Below are 24,315 nucleotides of genomic sequence, written 5' to 3'. Positions count from 1 at the left end.
CACCAACGCCTCCCCTAGCAGAGGGGAGAACCTGTGCAGCTCCTTCCCTCCCACTAAGGGACTAAAGCAGCAGCCTGGACAACCCCCTGCCACCTTGCGGGAGAAGCCAGAAGTAAATAAGGCGGCATGGGGGAGAAGGGAGCATGCTAAAAGGAAGCCAACCCCGGCAGGGAATAGGTGCAGGAGGCGGGTACAGGGACAGGAGGAGAAGAGAGAGAAGGAGAGAAAAGGAAGTGGTGAGAGACGCTCAGGGAAAGAGAGCAGAGGAACTGATCAATTTCAGCAAGTAGCTGGAAAAATCCCTCAGAAATAAAGTCCTTCCCACCCACTCCTTGTAAACACTGACATTCCCTTCTCCTTTGGATAAGGGTCTGTATTTGGGGAAGAGGGGAAAGATAGAGAAAAAACTGCCAACTCCCCCCCAAAAAAAACAAATGAAAACACACACACACACCATGGAGTCCAAAGCAAGCTTTGGCCATCACATCTATCTGCATCCCAAGGCAGTGGGGTACTTGACCAAGGGAGAGGCTCCTGGTTCTCCCTCCCTCCCTGAGCTGCAGCCAGAGCAAAGGGCAAGTTGTCAGCAGTCAAAACAGTGAAACTGAACTCCATTGTGAATGCGAGCCAGAGCCCAGGGCAGCACAGCCGTTCTCCCCTCCCTGCCGCCCTGGCAAAGCCAATACTAACTACACAAAATCTGAATGATCACCTGCTATCGCAGGTCATGGTCAAACTCCCATCATCCCTTGCAGCCCCTTCCGAGCTGGGGCTAGCGTGATTTGACGTGCACCAAATCTGTCAGCGGCTCAAGACAGACACGTGGACACCAGCAAGCAGTGGAAAGAACGTACTGCTCCATTCAGCTCCAAACAATGATAAATAATTCAGGAAGAGAAATGCCGCAAGAGAGAGTGCAGCAGGGTTTAAAAATAGAACATACGCTGAAGTCAGGGGAACGGGGAGGCGGGAGGGAGAGAGACAGAGAAAAGCTGTACAGAAAATGGATCTACACCGCCGAGACACTGCAACCAAGCCACCCAAAACTCCGCTTACTGATTGTGGTAGCATCTAAGAACCAGAGTCCTGGACCAGGACTGTGTGTTGATACTTAAAAAGGCATCAACATTTGTCCCACCTTTTTCAGAAGAAGAACTGCATTGGCCAGGCAAGTATATCCAAGGGGGGTGCAGGGAGACTCATGAAAGCAAAACCTCCTTTCTTGTTTCCTTTTTAGCTAGCCCCATGCTCACACAAGTGGCTGATATTCGAAAGTGACCCAATAACTAACACGCCCACTTGTGTGATGGAGGGAACGAGACTGTCAGTAAACATTTCGTTTGCCCAAATATCCCAGGGTTTAGAAAAAAAAGTGAGATTTTAAAAATGACGAGGGAAGATAACGTAACAGGCCACTCACTTCTCAGAAATGCAATATTAGCAGAATTCTCCATTGCAACCCAGCCCGCTGCATCTCTTGTTTGCATGGGGTCCTCTCTGCTACCTCGCTCAACCGTTAATGCAGTTTTAAAGAAAACAATCACATTCTTAACCTGACACGTGAACTGTTAATATAGGGAAGACGTTAACGAAAGAAAAAATACATACAAAACCACATGGAACAGTGTTACAATTGAGAGGACTGCGGTTCGATCAATATTTCATTTTGAAATACCCTGGTGATCGTAGGAAAATCTACTGGCTCTTGAAAAGCTAGTCTGTGACAAAACACCCTCCGCTGTCTCCTGCTTGCCAAACTGCCCCTGCCGTCTGTTCCTGTGAGCGGAGCAGAGCAGCAAGAGAGCCAGGAATCCTGCTCTCTCAACACTTTGGAGAGCAAAGTAGTTTGTGTATTTCAGTGCCAGAGCAGCGAGGCTGAGGAGACTGAGCAAAAGGGACGTTGGGATGCAGGCTCCTCTGACTGCAAACCAAAACACAGCTGCTGAGTGTCTAATTTTAGGTCTTTCCCTGCTCGGCCTCAACCAGACCAGAGATTTTCATGGTATTGTTTACATCTCCTAAGACCAGGGGTGTGACGTTATTGACATAATCTGAGACCATATAGATCATTGTTGCAACCAAGGTCCTGTAGTGGCACCAAATCTTGTATAAAGGAGGTCTCATAGGGTGTCTAAGACAAGGTTACAGTTCGCTATTATGGTTATGCTAGCTGTATGCGTGTATCATTTTTGTAGTTGAAGTTATGAATATTGGCTCTAGACTGTCTGTATTTCAAACTTATGCTCTGCTTCTGGGTGATACCCCAGACAAGTTGGTGTTAGCTCTGCCTAGCCTGCTTGCTGGCCCATTAAGGACCATCAGCTACACAACTGACCCATGGAGAAAAGGTAGATACATCTTATAACTCAGCAAAGTATGCAGGGACTTGCCCATGTGACTCCAGACTCCATTTTGCTGTAATTTTCCACAGTAAAAACAAAGAGGTTCTTACACCTGGAAAAGACTATAAAAGGCTAAAGCCTCATCGCCATCTGGTCTTCAATCCTGCTTCTTACCTCTGGAGGGACTTTGCTACAGACTGAAGCGCTACACAAAGGACTGATGACCCATCCCAGCTGGGGATGTTCTCCAGAGACTTGATTTGAACCTGCAGTTTATTCCATCACTTCTACAAGTCTGAACCAAGAACTTTGCCATTACTGTATGTAATTGATTTCGTTTAACCAACTCTTGCTCTCATCTCTATCTTTTTCCTTTTATGAATAAATAAACCTTTAGATTTTAGATTCTGAAGGATTGGCAACAGCATGATTTGTGGGTAAGATCTAACTTGTATATTGACCTGGGTCTGGGACTTGGGCCTTTGGGATCAGGAGAAAACTTATTTTTTCTTTTACTGGGGTATTGGTTTTCATAACCATTTGTCCCCATAGTGAGTAGCACTGGTGGTGATACTGGGAAATTGGAGTGTTTAAAGGAATTGCTTGTGTGATTTGTGGTTAGCCAGTGGGGTGAAACCAAAGTCTTCTCTGTTTGGCTGGTTTGGTTTGCCTTGGTGTGCACAGAAACCCCAGCCTTGGGCTGTAACTGCCCTGCTCTAAGCAATTTGTCCTGAATTGGCTCTCTCAGTTGGGTCCCACCAGAACCAGCATCGTTACAGGGGGCTTCCCATGGCAAGCACTGGGCTGCTATCTGACACCACAGTGTGAAGAAGATATAAAAGCCAAGCACAGAGTGAAGGGGAATTATCTATAGTGATGCTGATGCTGCTTTGCTGCCAGCTGCTATTTCAGGATTGCAAGTAACATTACTTTACTATAGCAGAAGCAGAGATTATGGAAATAACCTGAGTCCAATGAACTGGGGGGGGGGTTAAACTATTTATTGGAATTTTAAAGAATGAAACATTAATAAGAACAGCTCCCAAATTTTCCAAACATAACAAAGAGACCAAGCTGTACTGTAAATAGCTGTTGAAAGCACATAGTGGTTATCTACAGTTATAAACAAGGATATTTGCCTATAGATTCACCCTCTAATCTCTCCTGTTAAAAAGCCAGGTGGATCTCCATTCCTGATTTGAGTAATTCTCTTTCAGATACTCAATGAAGGGAGCCAAATCTGAGGGAACTGGACTTATTTAGTCTGCAGAAGAAAAGAGTGAGGGGGGATTTGATAGCAGCCTTCAACTACCTGAAGGGGGGTTCCAAATAGGATGGAGCTCGGCTGTTCTCAGTGGTGGCAGATGACAGAACAAGGGGCAATGGTCTCAAGTTGCAGTGGGGGAGGTCTAGGCTGGATATTAGGAAAAACTTTTTTCACTAGGAAGGTGATGAAGCGCTGGGATGGGTTCCCTAGGGAGGTGGTGGAATCTCCATCCTTAGAGATTTTTAAGGTCAGGCTTGACAAAGCCCTTCCTGGGATGATTTAGCTGGGGACTGGCCCTGCTTTAAGCAGGGAGTTGGACTAGTACCTCCTGAGGTCTCTGCCAACCCTAATCTTCTATGAGTCTATGAAATCTGATTGCCAGCAGCCTCTCTTCTTTGCTTTATAGACGGTAGCCTTTTAATCTTGAGTCTCTATCACCATCATATCTAAACCTATTATCCCCATGTCAGTCGTTCTGGAAGTCTCTCTATTAAGATCATTCTGTGTTTTGTAAGCAGAGACGCTAGGTGTACAAAATGTGATGAATAAATATCTACAATTACAACAGATAGTGACTGTAGAAAACAGACCTTGGGTTTCCTGGGGTTGATGCGGATTGAGTTACTACGGATATAAATTTTACCACTCCATTCCACTGGCTTTTTAACTTTAGGCATTCCCCAACACATGGAATAGGTGCTTGTCTACATGGGGAAACTTTTCTGGAATAAGGTAGACTGGGAATTTAAAGCACAACAGCTATTCTGCAATAACTCCCTGTGTGGGTACTCAATCTGGAATAAGAGTGCCTGCTTTACAGTTTAGCTTAATCCACTTTGGAATCCCCATTGCAGAATAGATATTCCGGTCAATTTCCTTATGTAAACAAGCCCAAGTCTCCTTTCTGGGGATTCCATCCTTGGCAATTTAGGGTTAGGCCCTGTTAGAACATGGGGAGCTTCTACTAAGTAGGACCCATTCAGAGCAGAATATTGAAGGTCTTAAACTTGGGTGACCTCTGCTATGTACCAAGACAGTGTGTGTCAGCTTTAAATGCCATGGAGCTTTCATTGGAGAGTCTTCATTATTTATTCAAATAATTAGCGAAGACATTCTAGGAAGCCTAACGATCAGAATCGCATCCTGCCTTTGGAATATCTCTGGCTACAGACCCACAAATGCTAGCAGTCCTGTGGGAGAGCAGAGCGGAAGAGACAGACTGCCTCTCTACAGGGCTGAAGAAAGGATGATGCACCTGCCTAACAGTGGCCTTCAGCATTACACGAGCCACAATGACCTAGGAGCATTAAGCCAGGCTGGGGAGCAGTTTAAATGCAAAGATGGGTTAAAAAGCCATTCAGCCAAGTGCAATAACCCCCACCCAGGTCCCCCACAGAAATGAACCAGAGACCCAACCCCTCACTGGGAGAGGTAGCCCAGCTGGTACGCTCTGGTAAGAGTAACACAATGCCAGCTCTGCAACCAAGAAATGCATTGCCAGAGGTCAAGGGTTCAGAGAAGGACCTGGAGTCACTAAGGCTACATCGACACTACAGAGCCTATACCGGCATAACCCACTAGAGCAAATGCAGCTCACACTGACAGAAGGAATTTTTCTGCTGGTATAGGAACACCGCCTCCCTAAACAACGCTAGCCATGCCAACACAAGAGCTCGTCTGTCGGCGTAGCTGCTTCCATGCTGGGGGGTTTGCCAACATAGCTAGGTCATTAGGGCTGTGTTTTCACATCCCTAACGGACATCACAGATATCATCATAGGTATCATGGAATCATAAGACTGGAAGAGATTTCGAGATTTCTTCTAGTCCAGTTCCTTGCACTCAAGGCAGGACTATGTACTTTCTACACCATAGTATTATCTAGACATAGCTATGCCAATATAAAGTTTCAGGTGCAGACCAGGCCCAACAGAAAAAGCTGTAAAACTAGGGCTCCAAGGTGAAATAAGAAATATAGCACACAACGTGTTCTGTGGAGAACACTATGGGCCCATTCATTGTACTGGCTGGTTTCTGTGTTCTGAGCAGGTTTACCGCATCCTTCACCCTTCTAGCTAAGGAGGAGGGGATTACTTCTGTCCCCTAATTGGATAAGCCGCATTTGGGACACGGAGTTCTTGCCAGAGTAATAGGCTGTGTGGTCAGAAAGAACAGGATTAATGACTTTTCAATGTGAACCACACCAGGAAAGTGGAAAAAGCCATAAAAGTGAGTAATTAGCCACTCAAACTCCAGTCGTCCATGCCAACTTAGCTTGTATTCCTGACATTTAGCCAAAATCTTAAGGCTTCTTCCCAGCTAAATTTCATGACACTTCCCCATCAATCTCCATGAAATTCAAATGAGTCAATCTCACAAATGTTAAGATATTAGTTGCTTCTGCTAGATGTTAATATACTATTGCCACAGCAGATGTTATTTACAAACAATATTCAACAACTCCCAGCTCAATGAGGTGTGAGTGTGTCAGTGTAGTCTGTCTTTCAACCTTGACTCCGCGATATAATGACAAAGCAGGAGACTGAAACCCAGGACTCCTAGGTTCTATTCCAAGCCATGGAAGAAGAGTGTGGGATAGTCACGAGAAAAGGGAGTCAGGTAATCAAGATTTCTGGGTTTTGTTCCACTGACTTGTATGAGACATTTGTCCAAGTCATTGCATTGTTCTGTGCCTCAGTTTCCCCATCTTTAAAACATGGACACCATCATTCATCTTTGTAAAGGGCTCTGAGATGTTCAGACAAAAGGGGCTAGAGAAGAACAAGCCGTTGTTATTCTCTAGCTGATAAACTTTATCCTCATGCCTGGCTTGAGTCCCATAATCAAAGAATCCATGTGACAGTCCTACCACTTCCATTAAAACAAAAGACTTGACAAAAGCCGACAAATTGTAACTCCTGCTGCTCTAGACAAAAACTAAATGTCTTGAAATGCCTCTGGGGCAGATCTGTGTCAACTGATCCATTGATTTTAAGGCTAGAAGGGACCATCATCGTCATCTAATCTAATCTCCTGCCTCACATGGGCCAGAGGACCTCAGCCAAGACTAATCTGTGCACCAAGCCCGTAACTTCTGTTTGAGCGAGAGCAGATCTTTTAGAAAATCCAGTCTGGATTTACAGACTTTAAGTGAGGGAGGATCCACCACATCCCTCCCTAAATTGTTCCAATGGCTAATTAACCTGACTTTCAGAAGATAAGAACAGCCATACTGGGTCAGATCAATGGTCCACTTAGCCCAGTATCCTGTCTTCCACGAGTGGCCAAAGCCAGGTGTTTCAGAGGGGATGAACAGAACAGGGAATCATCAAGTGATCCATCCCGTCGCCCATTCCCAGCTTCTGGCAAACAGAGGCTAGGTACACTTCCAAGCATGGTTTTGCATCCTTGCCCATCCTGGCTAATAGCTATTGATGGACCTATCCTCTATGAACCTATCTAGTTCTTTTTTGAACCCTGTTATAGTCTTGGTCTTCACAATGTCCTTGGGCAAAGAGTTCCACAGGTTGACTGTGCATTATATGAAGAGAAAAACCCAAAACCCTGTGCCTTACCTCTAATGAGTTCCCCACCAGCCACACATCCAGTTCAGGTGGGAGGAGCTGGAGCGTCTACCAGTGAAGAAAGTGACGTGGGATACTGCTTTATAATGATAGCAAGTTTCAGTTTTAAATAGGAAAAATAGCAACTCACTTTAATTTAAAAGTGTGACACAGCCCCACCCCCCATAGTTTTATTTAAACAGTTAAATTTGCCAGTAGCAGTAACATGCAATTAACCTGACCACCCCTCCCACGGAACCTCAGCAAAACTGTAAAACAAATTTATTAGGTGGAAGAACAGCACTTAACTGGCAACTGAAAAGGCAGTGTGATTTTACAAGGTGAGGCAAGAGAAGGGCACCTTTACCCGCCTGGCTGAACAGATGGCCAAAGTACTTCTGCACAAGAGAACTACCCTCTGGTGCACAGCACAACAGGAAATCCTTCCACCACCCCCAGCCAGCTGGCTGCCAAAGCCGCTGCAAACATGCTCATGTCCAGGCCCCACTGCATCCCCTACACTATCGCCACCTCCGAGTGTTCAAAAATCATAAACTCACCCAAAAAATCATTAGTGGCTTAAAAATCATGGAGATTAACATAAACTAAGAAGAATGAATTTTGGTTCTGTTTATTTGCCATCTAGTTTTGGAGACTTTAGGGTTTGTCTTTTAGGACTAGACACTTTCCCCCCCCCCCCTTTAAAGAAAGGTGAAATTCTCCCATCATCACCCAACTTCAGGAGCAGGGGCTTGAAGAATATTACAAGCTACCGCAAGAGTTGGCAAGTAAGAACACAGCTGGTGTCCACCAAGCCTCACACAGACTTTGGCTTGGAGAGGAGCCGAGAGTTTCACAGAGCAGCTCAACTGCATCCATGTCGTAACGGCACTGATTGGAGAGAGTTCAAGGACCGTGCTAAACCAACTTCAGACTTGATTGTGGCCACAGAGGTTCACACGTGTTCTCCCTGGGAGTCAACATTATCTGTTTGGCTCAGCCCATTGATATGGCCAGATTTAAGGCCTTTAGCTGTTTGAGTTTTGACAGAGACTGGAGAAACAAAACATTAAACTAAAAAGATGGGCAGATTTTCTCTGTGGGGGAAGGGGTGCTCACCACTAACTTTTGGGGGTGTGAAAATTGCTCTACAACACATAGAGGAAAAGGTTATCTGTCAAGTTTGGGGAGAGAGGGGGAATGATGATAAATGTCCTGCTTTCAAAGACCCTGAGCACCCTTTTCTCCCAATGATCAACTGGAGCTGGGGTTGCTCAGCATTTCTAAAAGATAGGTCACAAAGTGAGAGCTGCTAATGGATTGGGATAATTCTCTGCTCTATTCAGAAAGTTTGGCGGGGCGGGGGGTGACAGCAGTCTGGAACCCTGGACTCAATTCCTGGGTCACCACTTACCCTCTCTGTGCCTCAGATCCCCATCTGTAAAACAGGGATAACTTCTCTGCTCTAATTAGGGTGTTGTGAGGATAAATGCATTAAAGATTGTGAGGTGTTATAGTGATGGGAGATATAGATTGGTTGGAGATCCCATCTTTCCCTTCATCCTTTCGCTGTCTTGCCGAATAATGCTGTAAGCCCTTTGGGGCAGGGACCATCTCGGGTGTCTGTGCAGTGCCCGGCACAATGGGACCTCGCTCCTGGTTGGTGCCTCCAAGTGCTACCATAAAACAAACCAAATACCACCATCATCGCCTTTGGGATCTGAGCATGTGAAGCCCGTGTTCTATACATGGACCCATCTATTTGGGAAAATCCTATGCTCAGATGAGTCAGAGGAGGTGGGGGAAAAAAGCTGGGTACATTTGGCCAGACGCCAGAGTTGCATCGTTAAGGGACAGAAGCAGAGCAACGGCACATTATCCATAGGGAAGCAGCAATAGTGATAGTTTCCCACCACTGTAACTGACCCATTTCTCTAGCTGAGCCTGTTTCAAATTGCTTTGCAAACTTCTAGAAATAGCCAGGCTTTAAATGGAGGCTAGAAAGATGCTGATGGTACTTTTCAGTTGAGCTTTCGCTTCTTCTGTCCCTCTCCCATTTTCCATCCAGATTCACCACATCAAGGCCACAACGGGGTAGCCTTCTGTCAAACAAAGAACAAGGGTCACTGGTGACAGAGGTGGTAGGAGAAATGGGTCCTGGCCCTTGTAAAGAGTTTGAGCATCACAATGTTGCTGGACAGCCAGCTTAAGGTTGAAAATACTATGAGGGAAACCACCTTTGCAAAGAACATGAGATCGTTGGAGACTACAATTAAGGGAGAAATCATAAGAATGTAAGAATGGCCATACTGAGTCAGACCAATGGCCCATCTAGTCCAGTATCCTGTCTTCCGACAGCAGCCAGTGCCAGGTGTCCCAGAGAGAATGAAAAGAACAGGGCAATTATCAAGTGATCCCTACCCTGTTACTTATTCCCAGCTTCTGGCAGGCAGAGGTTTAGGGACACCCAGAGCATGGGGTTGAGTGCCTGACCATCTTGGCTAATAGCCATTGATGGATCTATCCTCCGTGAACTTATAATATTCTTTATTGAAACCAGTTCTACTTTTGGCCTTCATGTCGTCACCTGGCAACAAGTTCCACAAGTTGACTAGGCAGAGTGTAAAGCAGTACTTCCTTTTGTTTGTTTTAAACCTGCTGCCCAACCGTTTCATTGGTTGACCCCTGGTTCTTGTGTCATGTGAAGGAGTAAATAACACTTCCTTATTCACTTTCTCCACACCAGTCACGATTTTATAGATCTCACTCATATTCTCCCTTGGACGTCTCTTTTCCAAGCCGAACAGTCCATGTCTATTTAATCTCTCCTCATATGAAAGTTGTTATATACCCCTAATTAGACCTTCTCTGTACTTCTTCTGATTCTAATATATCTTATTCGAGATGAGGCGACCAGAACTGCACACAGTATTCAAGATACAGACATACCATGGATTTTTATAGTAGCATTATGATATTTTCTATCTTAACATCTAAGCCTTTCCTAACGGTTCCTAACATTGTTAGCTTTTCTGACTGCCCCCCACACACCAAGCAGATGTTTTCAGAGAACTATTCACAATCACTCAAAGATCTCTTTCTTGAGTGGTAACAACTAATTCAGACCCCATCAGTTTGTATGGGTAGTTGGGATAATATTCTCCAGTGTGCTCTACTTTGCATACATCAACAGACACTCAGTTTTGTGAGACAGGTTTGTAACTTTTTGCAGTCAGCTTTGGACTTAAGTACCTTGAGTAATTGTGTATTGTCCACAACTTTGCCACCTCACTGTTTACGCCTTTTCCCAGATCATTTGTAAATATATTAAACAGAGCTCGTCCCAGTACAGATCCTTGGGGGACCCTGCTACTTACCTCTCTCCACTGTGAAAACTGACCATTTATTCTTATTCTTTGTTTCCTAATTTTTAACTAGTTACTGATCCATGGGAGGACCTTCCCTCTCATCCCATGATTCCTTACTTTGCTTAAGAGCCTTTGGGGATGGACCTTGTCACAGGCTTTCTGAAAGTCCAAGTACTCTGTATCCAGTGGCTCACCCTTTTCCACGTTATTTGACACCCTCGAAGAATTGTAATAGATTGGTGAGGCACGAGTTCCCTTTACAAAAGCCGAATTGGCTTTTCCTCAACATATCACGTTCGTTTGTGGGTCGGATAATTCTGTTCTTTACTGTAGTTTCAACCAATTTGACCAGTACTGAAGAGAGTCTTACCTGCCTGTAATTGCCAGAATAACCTCTGGAGCCTTTTTTAAAAATCAGCATTACTTTAACTATCCTACAGTCAACTGGAACAGAGGCTCATTTAAGCGATAAGTCGCATAGCACAGTTAGGAGTTCTGCAATTTCATATTTGAGTTCCTGATGAATTCCTGTGTGAATCCCATCTGGTCCTGGTGACTTACTACTGTTTAATTTATCAGTTTGTTCCAAACCCTCCTCTACTGACACCTCCATCCGGGACCGTTCCTCAGATCTGTCACCGAAAAGGAATGGCTCAGGTGTGGGAATCTCCCTCACATCCTCTGCAGTGAAGACTGATCAAATGAATTCATTGTTTCTCCACAACAGCCTTGTCTTCCGTGAGTGCTCCTTTAGCACCTCAATTATCCCACTGATTGTTTGGCAGGCTTCCTGCTTCGGATTTAGTTTAAAAAATTTTTTTTTGCTTAGTTTGTGTGTCTTTTGCTAGTTGCTCTTCAAATTTTTTTTGGCCTCTCTAATTATACTTTTACACTTCAGTTACCAGAGTTTACAATCTTCTCTATTTGCCTCAGTAGGATTTGAGTTCCAGTATTTCAAGGATGTCTTTTTGTCTCTAACCACCTCTTTTTACTGTTTAGCCAGGGTGGCATTTTTGTTGGTCCTCTTTTTTATTTTTTATTTGGGCTCTGCATATAATTTGAGCCTCTGTTATTGAGTTATTTTAAAAGTTCCATGCAGCTTGTAGGTAATTCACTTTTGTGATTGCCCCTTTTAATTTTTCTTTAACTGGCTTCCTCAGTTTTGTGCCGTTCCACTTTTTGAAGTGAAATGCTACTGTGGTGGGTTCTTCTGGTATTTTTCCCCCTACAAGGATGTTAAATTTAATTACATTATGGTCGCGATCACTGAGCAGTTCAGCGACATTCACCTCTTGGATCAGAACCTGTACGCCACCTAAGACATCAAGAATTGTCCCTTCCTTTGTTTGCTCCAGGACTAGCTGCTACAAGAAGCAGTCATTTATGCTGTCTAGAAACTTTATTTCTGCATCCCATCCTGAGGTGACTTGTTCCCAGTTAATATGGGGATAGCCAAAATCCCCCATTATTACTGAGTCTTCTGTTTTTGTAGCCTCTCTACTCTCCCTGAGCATTTCAGAATCGCCGTCACCATCCCGGTCAGCTGGTTGGAACTATATTTCTTCTGCTATACTCTTATTCAAGCATGGAATTTCTAGCCATAGAATCTCTATCCATGGAAATCCAGCCAGAAATTATTCAAAAGCAAGGTGCAACTCCGACAACATCAATGCCCTGAGGTGCAGCAAAAGCAGAAAGCAGGCCAGATATCCCAGTTATTAGCATATGCACAGAAACAGAACACCAGTCTGATCCTAGCAGATGATCTGTGTTTAGTGCCCCACTGCAAGGCAGGGAGAAGAAACCAAGGACCACGCCACAGTTTCACTAATTTTGGCAGAGGAGACACGAAGACAGGCATGAGACCCGAAACACCTCATGTTTTTTAAATGACTAGATTTCAAGTTGACGGCACCCCTTTAAAAGTTTGGAAAAGGCTACAGAACTTCTGCTGCTGCTAGATACGTACACGCATGACCCAACTGAGGTCTGACACACAGTATTCCAGTCGCGACCCTCCCTTTCGGGAGCCCTTGGATTTTTCACTGTTTTCTTGTGTTATTGTACACTGGCTCCAGACTGATTTTAAGTATTAAACTGGCAAAACTAGTCACACCTGAGACATACCACATCGACTCCATCTAGTCCTTCCAGCAGTTCAAGCCACAGATTGAGACCTATCTTTTAGGCATGAATATCCTGCAGCATGAGACACAATACAGCTGAGTATATTTCATCTCAAGACAATTGTTTCATGTTTAGCGGCGAGTCTAGAAACCCTCTTTTCAACAATGCAGGAAGAACCAGGGACCCACTGCATGAGAATGGAAAGACTACTCTTCTGTACCCAAAAGCAGGAGACAACAGCAGCCGAACAGGTATAACCCCCACAGCACTTCTGCATTGCAAACGCATCTTGAAAGGCACTACAGGATGACCTGACCTAATTGAGCTTCACCTTAGATTGCACTGAGAGGGACAACTGACAATTTAAATACAACAAAAATCACCAGTGGCCCATGATGTGGGGGGAGGGGTTCGAGTTTTGTGCTTTGGGGGACGGGTCCTTTTTTTGTGCTACTGTAATTTTAAAATATCCTGCTATTTTACATGAAAAAGTTGGGGCTTTTTTTGGCTAGTCATTAAAAAAAAAGAAAAATGTGAAGAGGGAACAGGGATAAATTTCACGGGCAGAGTTGTGCCGGGGGAGACGCCTGGCTTGCTCAGAGCTCTGGAGAATTGCTATATATAAAGTAATGAAATATGTATTATGTCTATAGCACTGCCAACATGCTGGGCTGTTCACAGGCAAGCCCAGGAGGAAGCCAATACCCGTGCCCTGAAAAGAGGATGGCTGCCAAGCCAGGAAACCTGAACTAAACTAAGGTGCCACAAGGACTCCTCGTCGTTTAAACTAAGAACGTTTTCCCCTCACTTGCTTTACCGTTTAAATAAGATGGGTTCCTTCGGCAGCACGAGACAGCTCCATTCACAAGGCCTGGGATCATTCAGCCATTCTAGCAATTCAAGCGGCTCAGCGCCCTTACATGCTTTACAATAACCACGAGACACCCCTAGAATGGATACAAATCCTGTCTCTGCCTGATCACATTCAATAATATTCCAGCTCAGCTACTTCTATTAGCACCATCACTAGCCAGACCTGCAGATAAGGCAGGAACCAGCCTTTGTTTCGAGGAAGGGGTTATCTTACAAATCCACCTGGCTGCAACTCCAGACAAGTACTTACATTGGGCTGCAGAAGTGGGAAAATGCCTCTAGTTGCCTGCAGGACAAGGCTTAAAGATTCTGACCAAGTTTACTTTGCATTCCCTGCAACCATGATGTCTAAATCATTCATTTTATGACATGTGAAACAGGAAGAAGGGTCTTACAGCAGCTTCTAAACAAGAGCCTCAAAGCACTTTCAAGGCTGCCTATAGACATTTTTTTGACTTGGTATAACTAGAACAGTGAGGGGCGTGAATTTTTACCAAAGATACTGTGGACACAATTATGCACAGCCTTACATGGGCCAGCGAGTTTGCCCCGCGATGCCAAATCATTCTGGATGTTGCCAGGTTTGATACACTCACCCAATTTGTTTTGGGATGGGGGAAATAAAGACACCAAGCCACACTGTCAAGCAGGATCAGAAGCATGAAGTCTTCCCAACCAGGTAGTTACCAAGCCACAAGGAGACATCTCCCATAATAAAGCGGCTCTGTGTCTAAACTCGGCCCAGGAAAAATGAGGCTCTCAAAGAAAACGCTGTCAAAGCAATAGAAAAATTTTAAAACTTCATTCAAAAATATATAAGAGGGCTGGTCTAATGAGTAGGCTGCATCTGCCCACACTCAATAATCAGCGGAGAGAAATTCAATGGGAGTCAGCAGTGACTCAATCTGCAGTGCACAAACCCAGAATGTGCTCCCAATACATAATGAAATTGGGCTTTCTACAGAATAACACACCAGCATGTGCCCTATTGACAAGATGCATACAAGGGAATCCCAGCATTCTGACACTGCAACTGTCTTGGAAATCTCATCAATGCTTCTGCGGCAGCTACCCACACTCAGGAACGCAAACAAGGCTCAGCAGAAGAAATCCTCACTTTTGCTTAGGAACTCAAAAGCCAGAATTAGGTCGTGTTGTCTTTTAATCAGGTTCACTAGGGCTAGAGAACAGGAGAAGGGTGCAGGGGATTGTTTTAAGAGAAACTGGACATTCTGAACCAAGACAAGAGATTTCCCCCCACACCTTTCTAGGGCACAGTCAGAGAAGCCAGTTCACAGGTGGGAGGTTTCCAAAGAGAATGCTGAGTTGCTTATGGTAAACAGCAACCCCAACATCACTTTGATAGGCATCTGACATGGTTCCTTTCATCCAGATAAAGAAACCTTCCTTAGCCAATATTCAAAGGGACAGCTATCTGAGACACATCAGTACATAACTTAGTTGGAAGTGCTCTAATTTGGGGGAGGTTCTGCGTTAAAAAATATTAACAAGTCCAACACTCCCCTGGGATGAGTCAGTAGCATGTTCCCACTTATGCAGATGAGGAAATGAGCAAAGAGAAGTGAAGTGATTTGCCCAAGGACAGAGAATCACAGAAACGTCCAGGTGGAAGGAACCTCGACAGTTTATCCAGTCCAGCCCCCTGTGCTGAGGCAGGACCAAGTAAACCTGGACAAGTCCTGACAGCTGTTTCTCCAACCTGCTCTTAAAAACCTCCACCAATGAAGATCTCACAACCTCCCTCGGAAGCCTGTTCCAGTACTTAAGTACCCCTAGAGTTAGCAAGTTTTTCCTAATATCTAACCTAAATCTCCCTTGCAGCAGATGAAGCCCATCATGTCTTGTCCCACCTTCAGCGGACACTAAGACAATGATCATCGTCCTCTTTACAATAGCCCGTAACATGTATTTGAAGACTTATCACGTCACCTGCTCAGTCTTCTTTTCTCAAGATTTTAACTTTTCCTCATTGGCCAGGTTTTCTCAACCTTTGACAATTTTTGTCGCTCTCCTCTGGAATCTCTCCAATTTGTCTGCATCTTTCCTAAAGGTCACCTAGGGCGGAGCTGGGAATTGGATCTAGACTTCCTGATTCCCATCCGTCCTGAGAGCCAGAAGTCTAAGGTGAGGTTCTGATGACCACACAGACCTTGCAGAGAAACATTTTTTTTTAAAATCACCATCAGATTAAAGTCTTGTTTTTAAAAAATAAGTTTTCTTACCAACATAATCTTAGTGCATTAAAACTGGACAAGTTTTGTTTTCTGCACCTCCCTCGGCTTAGACGATGAAACTAGATTAGTCATTATTAATAGCCATCGTGTTTATTATGATGGTGCCTAAGGTACCAACCGAGAATAGGGCCCCATTTTATTGTGCCTGTGTCAGATAAGCACTGTGCACGTTACAACACTGCAGAAATAAATAATTCCTCTCTTTTAATTAGTGCTTAAACTGTGTGAGAGGAAGTGGCCACAGACCCACTCAGAGAATCATAATTCAAAATCGAGCCAGGTCACCGAGGAACACACTTTAAGCACTGGTTACCAAAGGTGCTGCTCCCAGATTCTGATAGCCCCCCCCATCCCCTCAGAAACGCTTTTTTCCAGACCACTTTAAAGCAATGCTTTTAATAGTTCATTTCACTAGGGTGACAACGTTTGGGCTGAAATCGCCAGAGAAGAATGGTTACAGCCAAACAGCAGCAATTTTTCACTGGAAATTTTAAAAGTTCATGCAGACACTTGTATTTACCTTAGATTTTATAATCACTTAACTCTACATTCTAATCCAACTTACACAACATTGTCCCTTTAAATGCCACACTGGGTGGAAGGAAAGTGTCTATTCCACCCCCTGCCCTCTGGCAGAAAACTAAATCTATGCATGTCTCTATTAAACTGCTACCTACCAAGGACGGATTAATCATGTTTCCAGCACGCTTCATGGCAACTGTATATAACCAATGTAATTCCCTGCCACCCAAACACAGCAGGAAATTGCCAATTAGGGATTTGCTACAGAATGCATTGTTTGCTCCCATACCTGAGCCTTCATTTTACCTACTGAACATGAAGTTCTTCCTTCAAATCAAGGTTTCAACCACAGCGTCTAGTTTGGGGTTCTCAACTTCTGACATCCCACGGCTGGCTCTCAGAAGTGCTGAGCGCCCCCAAACTCCAGTTGATGGTAGTGGGAACTGGGGGTGCTCAGCAATTCTGAAAAAATTAGGCTCCCAAGGACACCTCACACTGGGCTCCTGGAATCGGAGGCCACTTTGGCATATTTGGTTGTAACTTTTCTAGCTGCAGCCACCTCCTTCTGGCTGGCAACGCTTCGGCTCGGCTCCGGGCATCAGCCTGTCTTTACTATTGTTTCAACTAATTTGCCCAGTACTGACGTTAGATTTACCGGTCTGTAATTGCCAGGATCACCTCTAGAGCCCTTTTTAAATATTGGCGTTACATTAGCTATTTTCCAGGCATTGCGTACAGAAGCTGATTTAAAGGACAGGTTACAAACCATAGTTAGTAGTTCCGCAATTTCAAATTTGAGTTCTTTCATAACTCTTGGGTGAATATTATCTGGTCCCAGTGATTTGTTACTGTTAAGTTTATCAATTAATTCCAAACTCTCCTCTAGTGACACTTCAATCTGTGACAATTTCTCACATTTGTCACCTACAAAGGACAGCTCAGGTTTGGGAATCTCCCTAACATCCTCAGCCGTGACGACTGAAGCAAAGAATTAATTTAGTTTCTCCGCAATGACTTTATCGCCTTTAAGCACTCCTTTTGCATCTCGATCACCCAGCGGTCCCACTGGTTGTTTAGCAGGCTTCTTGCTTCTGATATACTTAAACATTTTGTTACTACCTTTTGAGTTTTTGGCTAGCTTCTTTTACATGCCACCAGCAAGTTCACTTTCGATCTATTCTCTCCAGTTGAACACCGGTTTGGGCCATTGTTTCATTTCCAGGGATTACTGCAGCCAATTGGCTATTCCCAGGAGTCAACGGGAGACATCTCCTCACAAGCCAAGTAATGAGGTCAAAGAGGATGCTGCGTGAACTCTGCTCATCCTAGGACATGCATCCTTTCCAATCCTTCTCCTCTTAGCCATTCATTTCCCTGCTGCCCTGAGTTTCATCCTGGGCTTGTTTGTCTGGTCTCACTCAGAGCTGGGGATCTTTCAACCTGGAGTTTGTAAAGTGCCAGGCACAGATCTGGAGCCGTAACCCACTAACGGGCACCACATTTTTTTTCAGGATTTAGAATAAAAATTGGGCCATTTTGGCTAAAGTTTTCAAAAATGCCAAGTCCCATTTTCACAAGGGACTTAAACACTCTAACAACTGTGACCCCAGGGACCCAAAGATGCAGACCGCCGCCTAATAGGATTGTCCAAGCATTCAAATCCCATTGATTTCAGGGGGAGTTAGGTGCCCAGGCATTACTGAAACTCCCACTAAGTGCCTAGCTACAGCTTTAGACCCCTAAATACCTTTGAAATCTGGTCCGAAGCCCCTGTTAAAAGATTTTCTCTTTAAAATTAAATGTTAGTTGAGTTTAATACAGGCAAAGTAGCTCAAATATCAAGATACATAGCACTTTTATAGCACCTTTCATGGTAGGATCTCAAAGCCCCTGTGCAAACATTAAGCCTCCAAACTTCCTTGTGAGGGAGGAACATTTTATTACACCCACAGCTCAGATTGCACAACCGAAGAGACAGGTGAAGTGATTTGCCCAAAGTTACCCTACAAATCATTGACAGAGGCAAGCCCAGAAGCCAGGTGGCCGGGCTCCTGTTCCCCTCTCTAAACTGTATCAAACACCACTTTGGCTTAAAGACACGCAGCAGACAGCAGCAAAGCACTGCAAAGACGGAAAACTCAACTGCTCTAATAAAACAAGCTGCCAAGTGCAGAACTCATCTGCTGAGCAGCCACTCAGCATCCCCCTGAGATCTGAAAGCAGAGCAAGGAGACGCTCTGAGCTCAGGAACTTGGGGGTGAGCAGACAGAAAGCCTGGGAGGCTGAGGAATTTTGACAGGACATGATTTAGGAGAGGAAAATCAGGCTGGATCATTAATCCAATCTGTCCCGAAGACACAGCTATCATGAGGTTTGCATTATCAGCTTTGTGAATGAGCAGGCATGTTGCTCTGACTTTTCGTAGGACCTGGGTTTAATAAAGAAACTGTGATGACAGACGCACAAAGTTAATTTGAGGCTACTTTTCTTCTCTGCTGCTCCAGGAGCCTGGATATTATCTGCCTTGACTCTTATTAAAATCCCCAGAGATCTCAATTCTGCAGCAGCACTAGTTAGTCTAAATTTAGCAAGGTAATGGGACGAGTTGGAAGGCATGCAATTCATTTTAATATCTGCACCTTTAAAATCACTCAGAAATTAGCTGCCTGGCAACATAAAGCAGCCATCCAGAAAGAGAAAAATAAGCAAGATATACGCTAGATTATCAATTGATACAGATGCTAATGATCCTAATTATAATACTCACTTCAAGAGCCTACAATGCCCAAATCTTTGAAAAAAAGTGCTTGCATGCCAAAGCATGTAGGGAAAACGGCAGCGTTCAGGACATTTTAATAACCTGGTGTTAAATTACGGAGCAAGACTGTATCAGCAGCTTTTCTGCCAGTGTTTTCACATGTCACCCAAAGTAAAGGTACACTGATAATCACCTTTATTTGGGTTCCTTATGGACACTGGCCAAATACTGGGAAGTCACGTGGCAGGTTTCTCAAAGAACGAATCAACTGGTCCAGTCATTACAACTGGGTTAACCTGCCTGACTCCCACGGAACTCTTGCTACACCAAAGTTATACGCAAAAACAGTTCTCTTACCTTTCATCACACGCAATAAACGAACACCCAAAACAGATGGCCTTTCGGCACGGACGTGAAGATACCCACAGAGGCCGTTGCTCCTCTCACCTGACTGGTACCCGGACCCAATTCACAAGAGGGCTATCTCACGGAGCAGGAAATGCAAGCAGGGCTCTTCCAAGTCACGTCCAGGCGGGCTGCTTGGCTTTTCATCAGACTCCAGCTATCAAAGGGAAAGCTCACTCTAATAACCCACTGCTGAAACAGAAGGCTGCCAGACACTCTGAAAAGGGCCCAGCAAAATCTCCACTTCGACTGTAAGTTCTTTGAGGCAGGGACCCTAGTTTAGTTCTGTATTTGTACAGCGCCTGGCGCAACAGGATCCTGGCCTGTGCCTAGGGCTCCTAAGCGCCACTAAAACACACATGTAATAAGAGGTTACAGACATACCTCCCAGAAGGCTCTGCAGTTCATCAGCATCCCACAGTCAGGCGCCAGAAAGGCAGCCAGTAGTCACCACCCCACGTCGCTTGCTGGAAACAAGCGCTGGCACTTCAGAGTCTGCCAGTTTGCTGCCACAGCGTCAACTCTTTTATGATGTGGCTGTATTTTATTTTAAAGCAGAAAGCGTCCAAGGGCCAAACTAGAGCAACTCCCTCCCCCTTCCCTCCTCATCAGAGCAAGAAACACTGATGGGAAAAGTGAAGACCGCAGCGTCTGCCAACTCCAAACATTAACAGCAGGCACTTACATGGTGCCCCCTGCTGCGGTGTGCTCTAATGCCGGCAACGTATGGCAAAATCCAAAGTACGCAGGCCCCATAGCACCTGCCAGCGAAGGGGTCACAATAAATCATCTAGGGTCTAAAATTAAAGTAGTTAGTGGCTTTTCAACGCTGCTCTCCTCCTTTTTGCTTACTGCTTGTTTGTCAAAGTTTAGGAGTAAATAACACTTGCCCTCTAAAAACAAACTGGACATGCCAGGCTTATCTAAGTCACTGCGGACACCAGAAATAAGAGGCCCTAATGCTGAGTCTAACTGTCAGAGCAGGACATTAAGAGTCGAGTTCTTTTCCCAGCTCTGTCCCTTGGCACTTTGGCCAAGTCTCTTCCCCTCTAGGGGCTTCAGACTCTCGGTCTGTGATATAAAGTTCCTGCTTCCCTACCTCACAGGCTGTTCTTAAGAGCTTTGAGATCTTCAGAGGACAGAATCTAGAGGAGGATAATGGGCTGTTACTATTGGAGATTTTTCAGAACAGGTTTGATAAACACCTGCCGGGGTGGTCTAGGTATGTGTGGTCCTGCCTCAGGGCAGGAACTGGAGTAGACAACCTCTCGAGGTCCCTTCCAGCCCTGCATTTCTAAGATTAGAAACTGGCATTATGCAGAATGGAAAGCGCTTCAAGACAGAAGTAGCTACTTTACTCTTTATGAATTACGCTTAAACAACGAAGCTTAAACCTCTTCGCGACAGGTGGAAAGTGTGATCCGAGGTCCCTTCTCCCTCTATAGACCTTAATGTCATCACATCAGAGGCCTGCTGCTCCCATTTCAGCCCGAATATGACACAAACCTTCAGCACACCACACCGAGCTGCCGCAGTACGTCACAGATGAACTTCTTAATTTTTATTTTTAAAAAGGCTTGGGCCGACACAAAGGTTAAACATTGCTGGCATTGACAAAGCCTACTTCCAGCCAAGATGAAAATCCACTTCTGGGACTGTGCAAGCAAGCAGAGAAATCTGAACACCTTCTGTCTTTTAATTAGCTTTGGGCTCCGAAGGACAGGTTATAGGGTCTGACCCTGCGGCCACTGGGGAGCTTTGTCTTGATTTCAACAGGCACCAGATCAGACCCATGCTGCTTAAAGCTTCGGCCCTCAGAGAACAAAAATAAACCTCTCTCTGGTAGAACCATTTCTAGCTCAAGATTTTAGCTCACCCAGAAAACTATGATCTGCCCAGCCATGGAACTCTAACATGGATCGAGTGTTTTATCAACAGCTATGTTCATTCAAAAAAAAAAAAGTAGAACGAAGAATTCTCTACTCTTCCCAATTCTGACCGAGATACTGCACCAAGTGAATCAGCAACATGACAGAAATGGATTTAAAATAAATAGAAATCCCAGAGCTGCCGTTTCACTGATGGGTGCAGTTGGCATATTCTATAATAAACAGGTACAAATTACAATATTAAGATATACGGTGTTCATTAATATTTTCCACTCTTCTTCTGGACTAATATAAAATATTGAATACAGCCCCAAAATCTAATGAAAACAACTTCCTCGACTGAGCGACCACATTCAGGATCAGCGGAGTTATCCATTACCACTGAGCTATGGCTGTTCTCAGCAAACATGCCCAGACTGCTACTCAAAACATCAAACACTAGGCCAAGATTTACAAAAGAGACTAGTTATTTTGGGAACCAAACTTGAGACCTCTTAAAGAAAGTGATGGAAAGGGAAAGGTAGAATGGGAGAGCCTGGGCCCAAGGGATGATGGCATCAGAAGAGTATAAAAGTTGAAGGGGGGGGGGACTCTCTCCCCACATCCTCCCCAGTGGTTTTGCCTACAGATTGCCTCCCTAAGAACCCTTAACAATAATAATAATAATATATGGAGATATACCTACCTCAGAGCTGGAAGGGACCCTGGGGTCATTGAGTCCAGCCCCCTGCCTTCATTAGCAAGACCAAGTACTGATCTTGCTCAAGATCCCTAAGTGGCCCGCTGAAGGACTGAACTCACAACTCCGGGTTTAGCAGGCCAATGCTCAAACCACTGAGCTATCCCTCCCCCCTTGGCTCTCTCTGTCTTCAGGCTAGAAATGTAAAAGTTTTCTCGCAAGCTTTCAACAAACATTGCAGAGTGCACAATTTTATGCTAATGCAAGAACAGAAACGTATCATATGGAATGTTGCAGTAAGAGCTCTTCTGTGCTTCTAGACCAGGTGAACAGGTCCCACATGCTTGAAGCTGGGAGGTGTATCAGACAGAAAGGATGAAGCTCGAAGATGAAATTTCACATCGCTGATGCTCAATAGGTGACAACACTTCAGGCATGGTGTTACTGGAGTAATCCAGTGTCTTGTGAGAGAAATTCTAGTCACTGCATCTAACTACAGATCACTAGGAACAACCGACGGAAGGAAGAATAATTATCAAGCAGGAACCCTTGTCTCAGCAATCTGATCGCACTGTCGTGTGGTTACAGCACTGGACTGAAACTCATGGGATCTGGATTCAAATAGTGGCTCTGCCACAAATTTCTGTATGAATATGGGCAACTCACTTAGTCTTTCCTGGCCTCAGTTTCCCTTTTGTAACATAAGCCAAACAAATTCTCCTCTCATCCTTTCTCTGTTTATACTGTAAACTCCAAAAAGGTTCCTGCATTCAAATACCAAACTGCATCTCCTGCCTCTAAAACTGCATTACCGGATCGGACTTCCTGCTGGGAAATACCATGAAAGAGAGACCACAGCCAGTCGCACTGGAGGAGGTATTCAGAAGAATGACAGGTAGTTTTAGAAACTCTTCTGAGACACCATTTTTAATGCATATCCTCTTATTCAGTAAATACTCAATTACAGTTCTGTGGAAATTCTTGCACAATGCTAAAAGTGCCAGGTAATATTTAAAATGTTAAGCTGCTCTGGCTCCCGATTTCCAAATTGAAACTTACAAGACATCTTGATCTCTGAAACCTCCTGCACACAATGCTTCAGCCAGTTTAATTTGTGTTAGTCCCCTCTGCATTATGGATAGCAATGAAAATTGACGAGGACAGGCCACAAACTCAGAAGCTGCTTGGTTGGAGATCATAATCTTATCACATTTTACTTTGCTGTTAGAGGAAACAGAATACGGCAAGAGGGGGAATGGGGGGCAGGGGGGACCATGAGGTTGGGGATGGGGGTTAAGAGATAGAGAGAAAGGCAGAGCAGAGAACAGAACGGCTGGTTTATGGCGTTTTTGTAACCATAGAGCTAAGTTAGTACAGAAACTGAGAGCAGAGAAAGGGAGAAAGAGAGAAGTCTGGTCTAAGTGAAGAAGCTGCATGGGTAGAACTTACCCAGCGCAAGAGGCTGTGTGGACACTGATTTCGGTATGAGTGGCTTATTTCAGTTTTGTTTTTGTCAAGGTCTTCAGTGGAACAAAACAAGTATATTTTACATCGACCTTAACTAGCTACATCAAGGTAAAAACTGTCTTGTCTCCACTGGGATTTTACAGCAAGTTACAATCTCAATGTAAAAACATGGGTTTTTTTTACAATGAAGACAGAGCCTTGATCAATTAGGAACAGCTTTAACTAAGCCAAATAAGTCGCTCTTACACTGAATTAGGAACATTCACACAGGCTTCTGCACCAGATTAACTACACCAACATACACTAAACCAGTGCAATTATCTCACGTTAACAAGCCCTTAGTTAAACTGGTGGTAAAATCCCTTATTTCAGTTTATCTTAAGTCCCCTTCCTAACTGACTTAAGGTAAACAGCAATAAGCCTGTCTTAAAGTAAAATGAATGTCCAGTCCTTTGCATTAGTTTAACTAAACAGGTGTAAAATCATGTTAAAACTTGTGCAACTTTCATGCGTAGACCTGCCCAGGAGGCGTAAGAAAGAGCAAAAAGGAGGAAACCGAAAAAAGGAATCCTGATGTTTAAAAAAAAGTAGAGTTTCTTAAAATGTATATTGAACTATTCAAAGTTTGCATTAAATACTGCACGCGCGCACACAAGCCCTTGACCTGTGAGCCTCGGGTCCATCATATTAAGAGAGCCAAAAATATTTTAAAAAGGAACAGAATTTTAGAAGTGAAATCCTGACTCTGTTGAAGACAATGGCAAAGCTGCCATCAGAGTGGCCAAGATTTCACCCATCACA

At 44.4% G+C, this 24,315-nt stretch overlaps 1 protein-coding gene across 5 annotated transcripts in view; it reads right to left on the bottom strand.

Annotated features, from left to right (window-relative positions):
- Positions 1-24,315, bottom strand: part of R3HDM2 (R3H domain containing 2) — a 114,313-nt gene that overhangs the window by 80,218 nt on the left and 9,780 nt on the right. The window contains exon 1 of one of the 5 annotated variants that reach the window (XM_050925396.1): positions 19,522-19,636. The exons of 3 other annotated variants lie outside the window; for them this stretch is intronic. The gene's annotated coding sequence lies outside the window, so the exon portion shown is untranslated. Of the gene's footprint in view, positions 1-19,431; positions 19,637-24,315 lie in introns of those variants that run through there. One more of the 5 variants, XM_050925395.1, reaches the window with a different exon arrangement.

Source organism: Gopherus flavomarginatus, chromosome 16 (assembly GCF_025201925.1).
Source record: "Gopherus flavomarginatus isolate rGopFla2 chromosome 16, rGopFla2.mat.asm, whole genome shotgun sequence".
Classification (NCBI taxonomy): Eukaryota; Metazoa; Chordata; order Testudines; family Testudinidae; genus Gopherus; species Gopherus flavomarginatus.
This window is presented reverse-complemented; position numbering and strand designations above follow the sequence as displayed.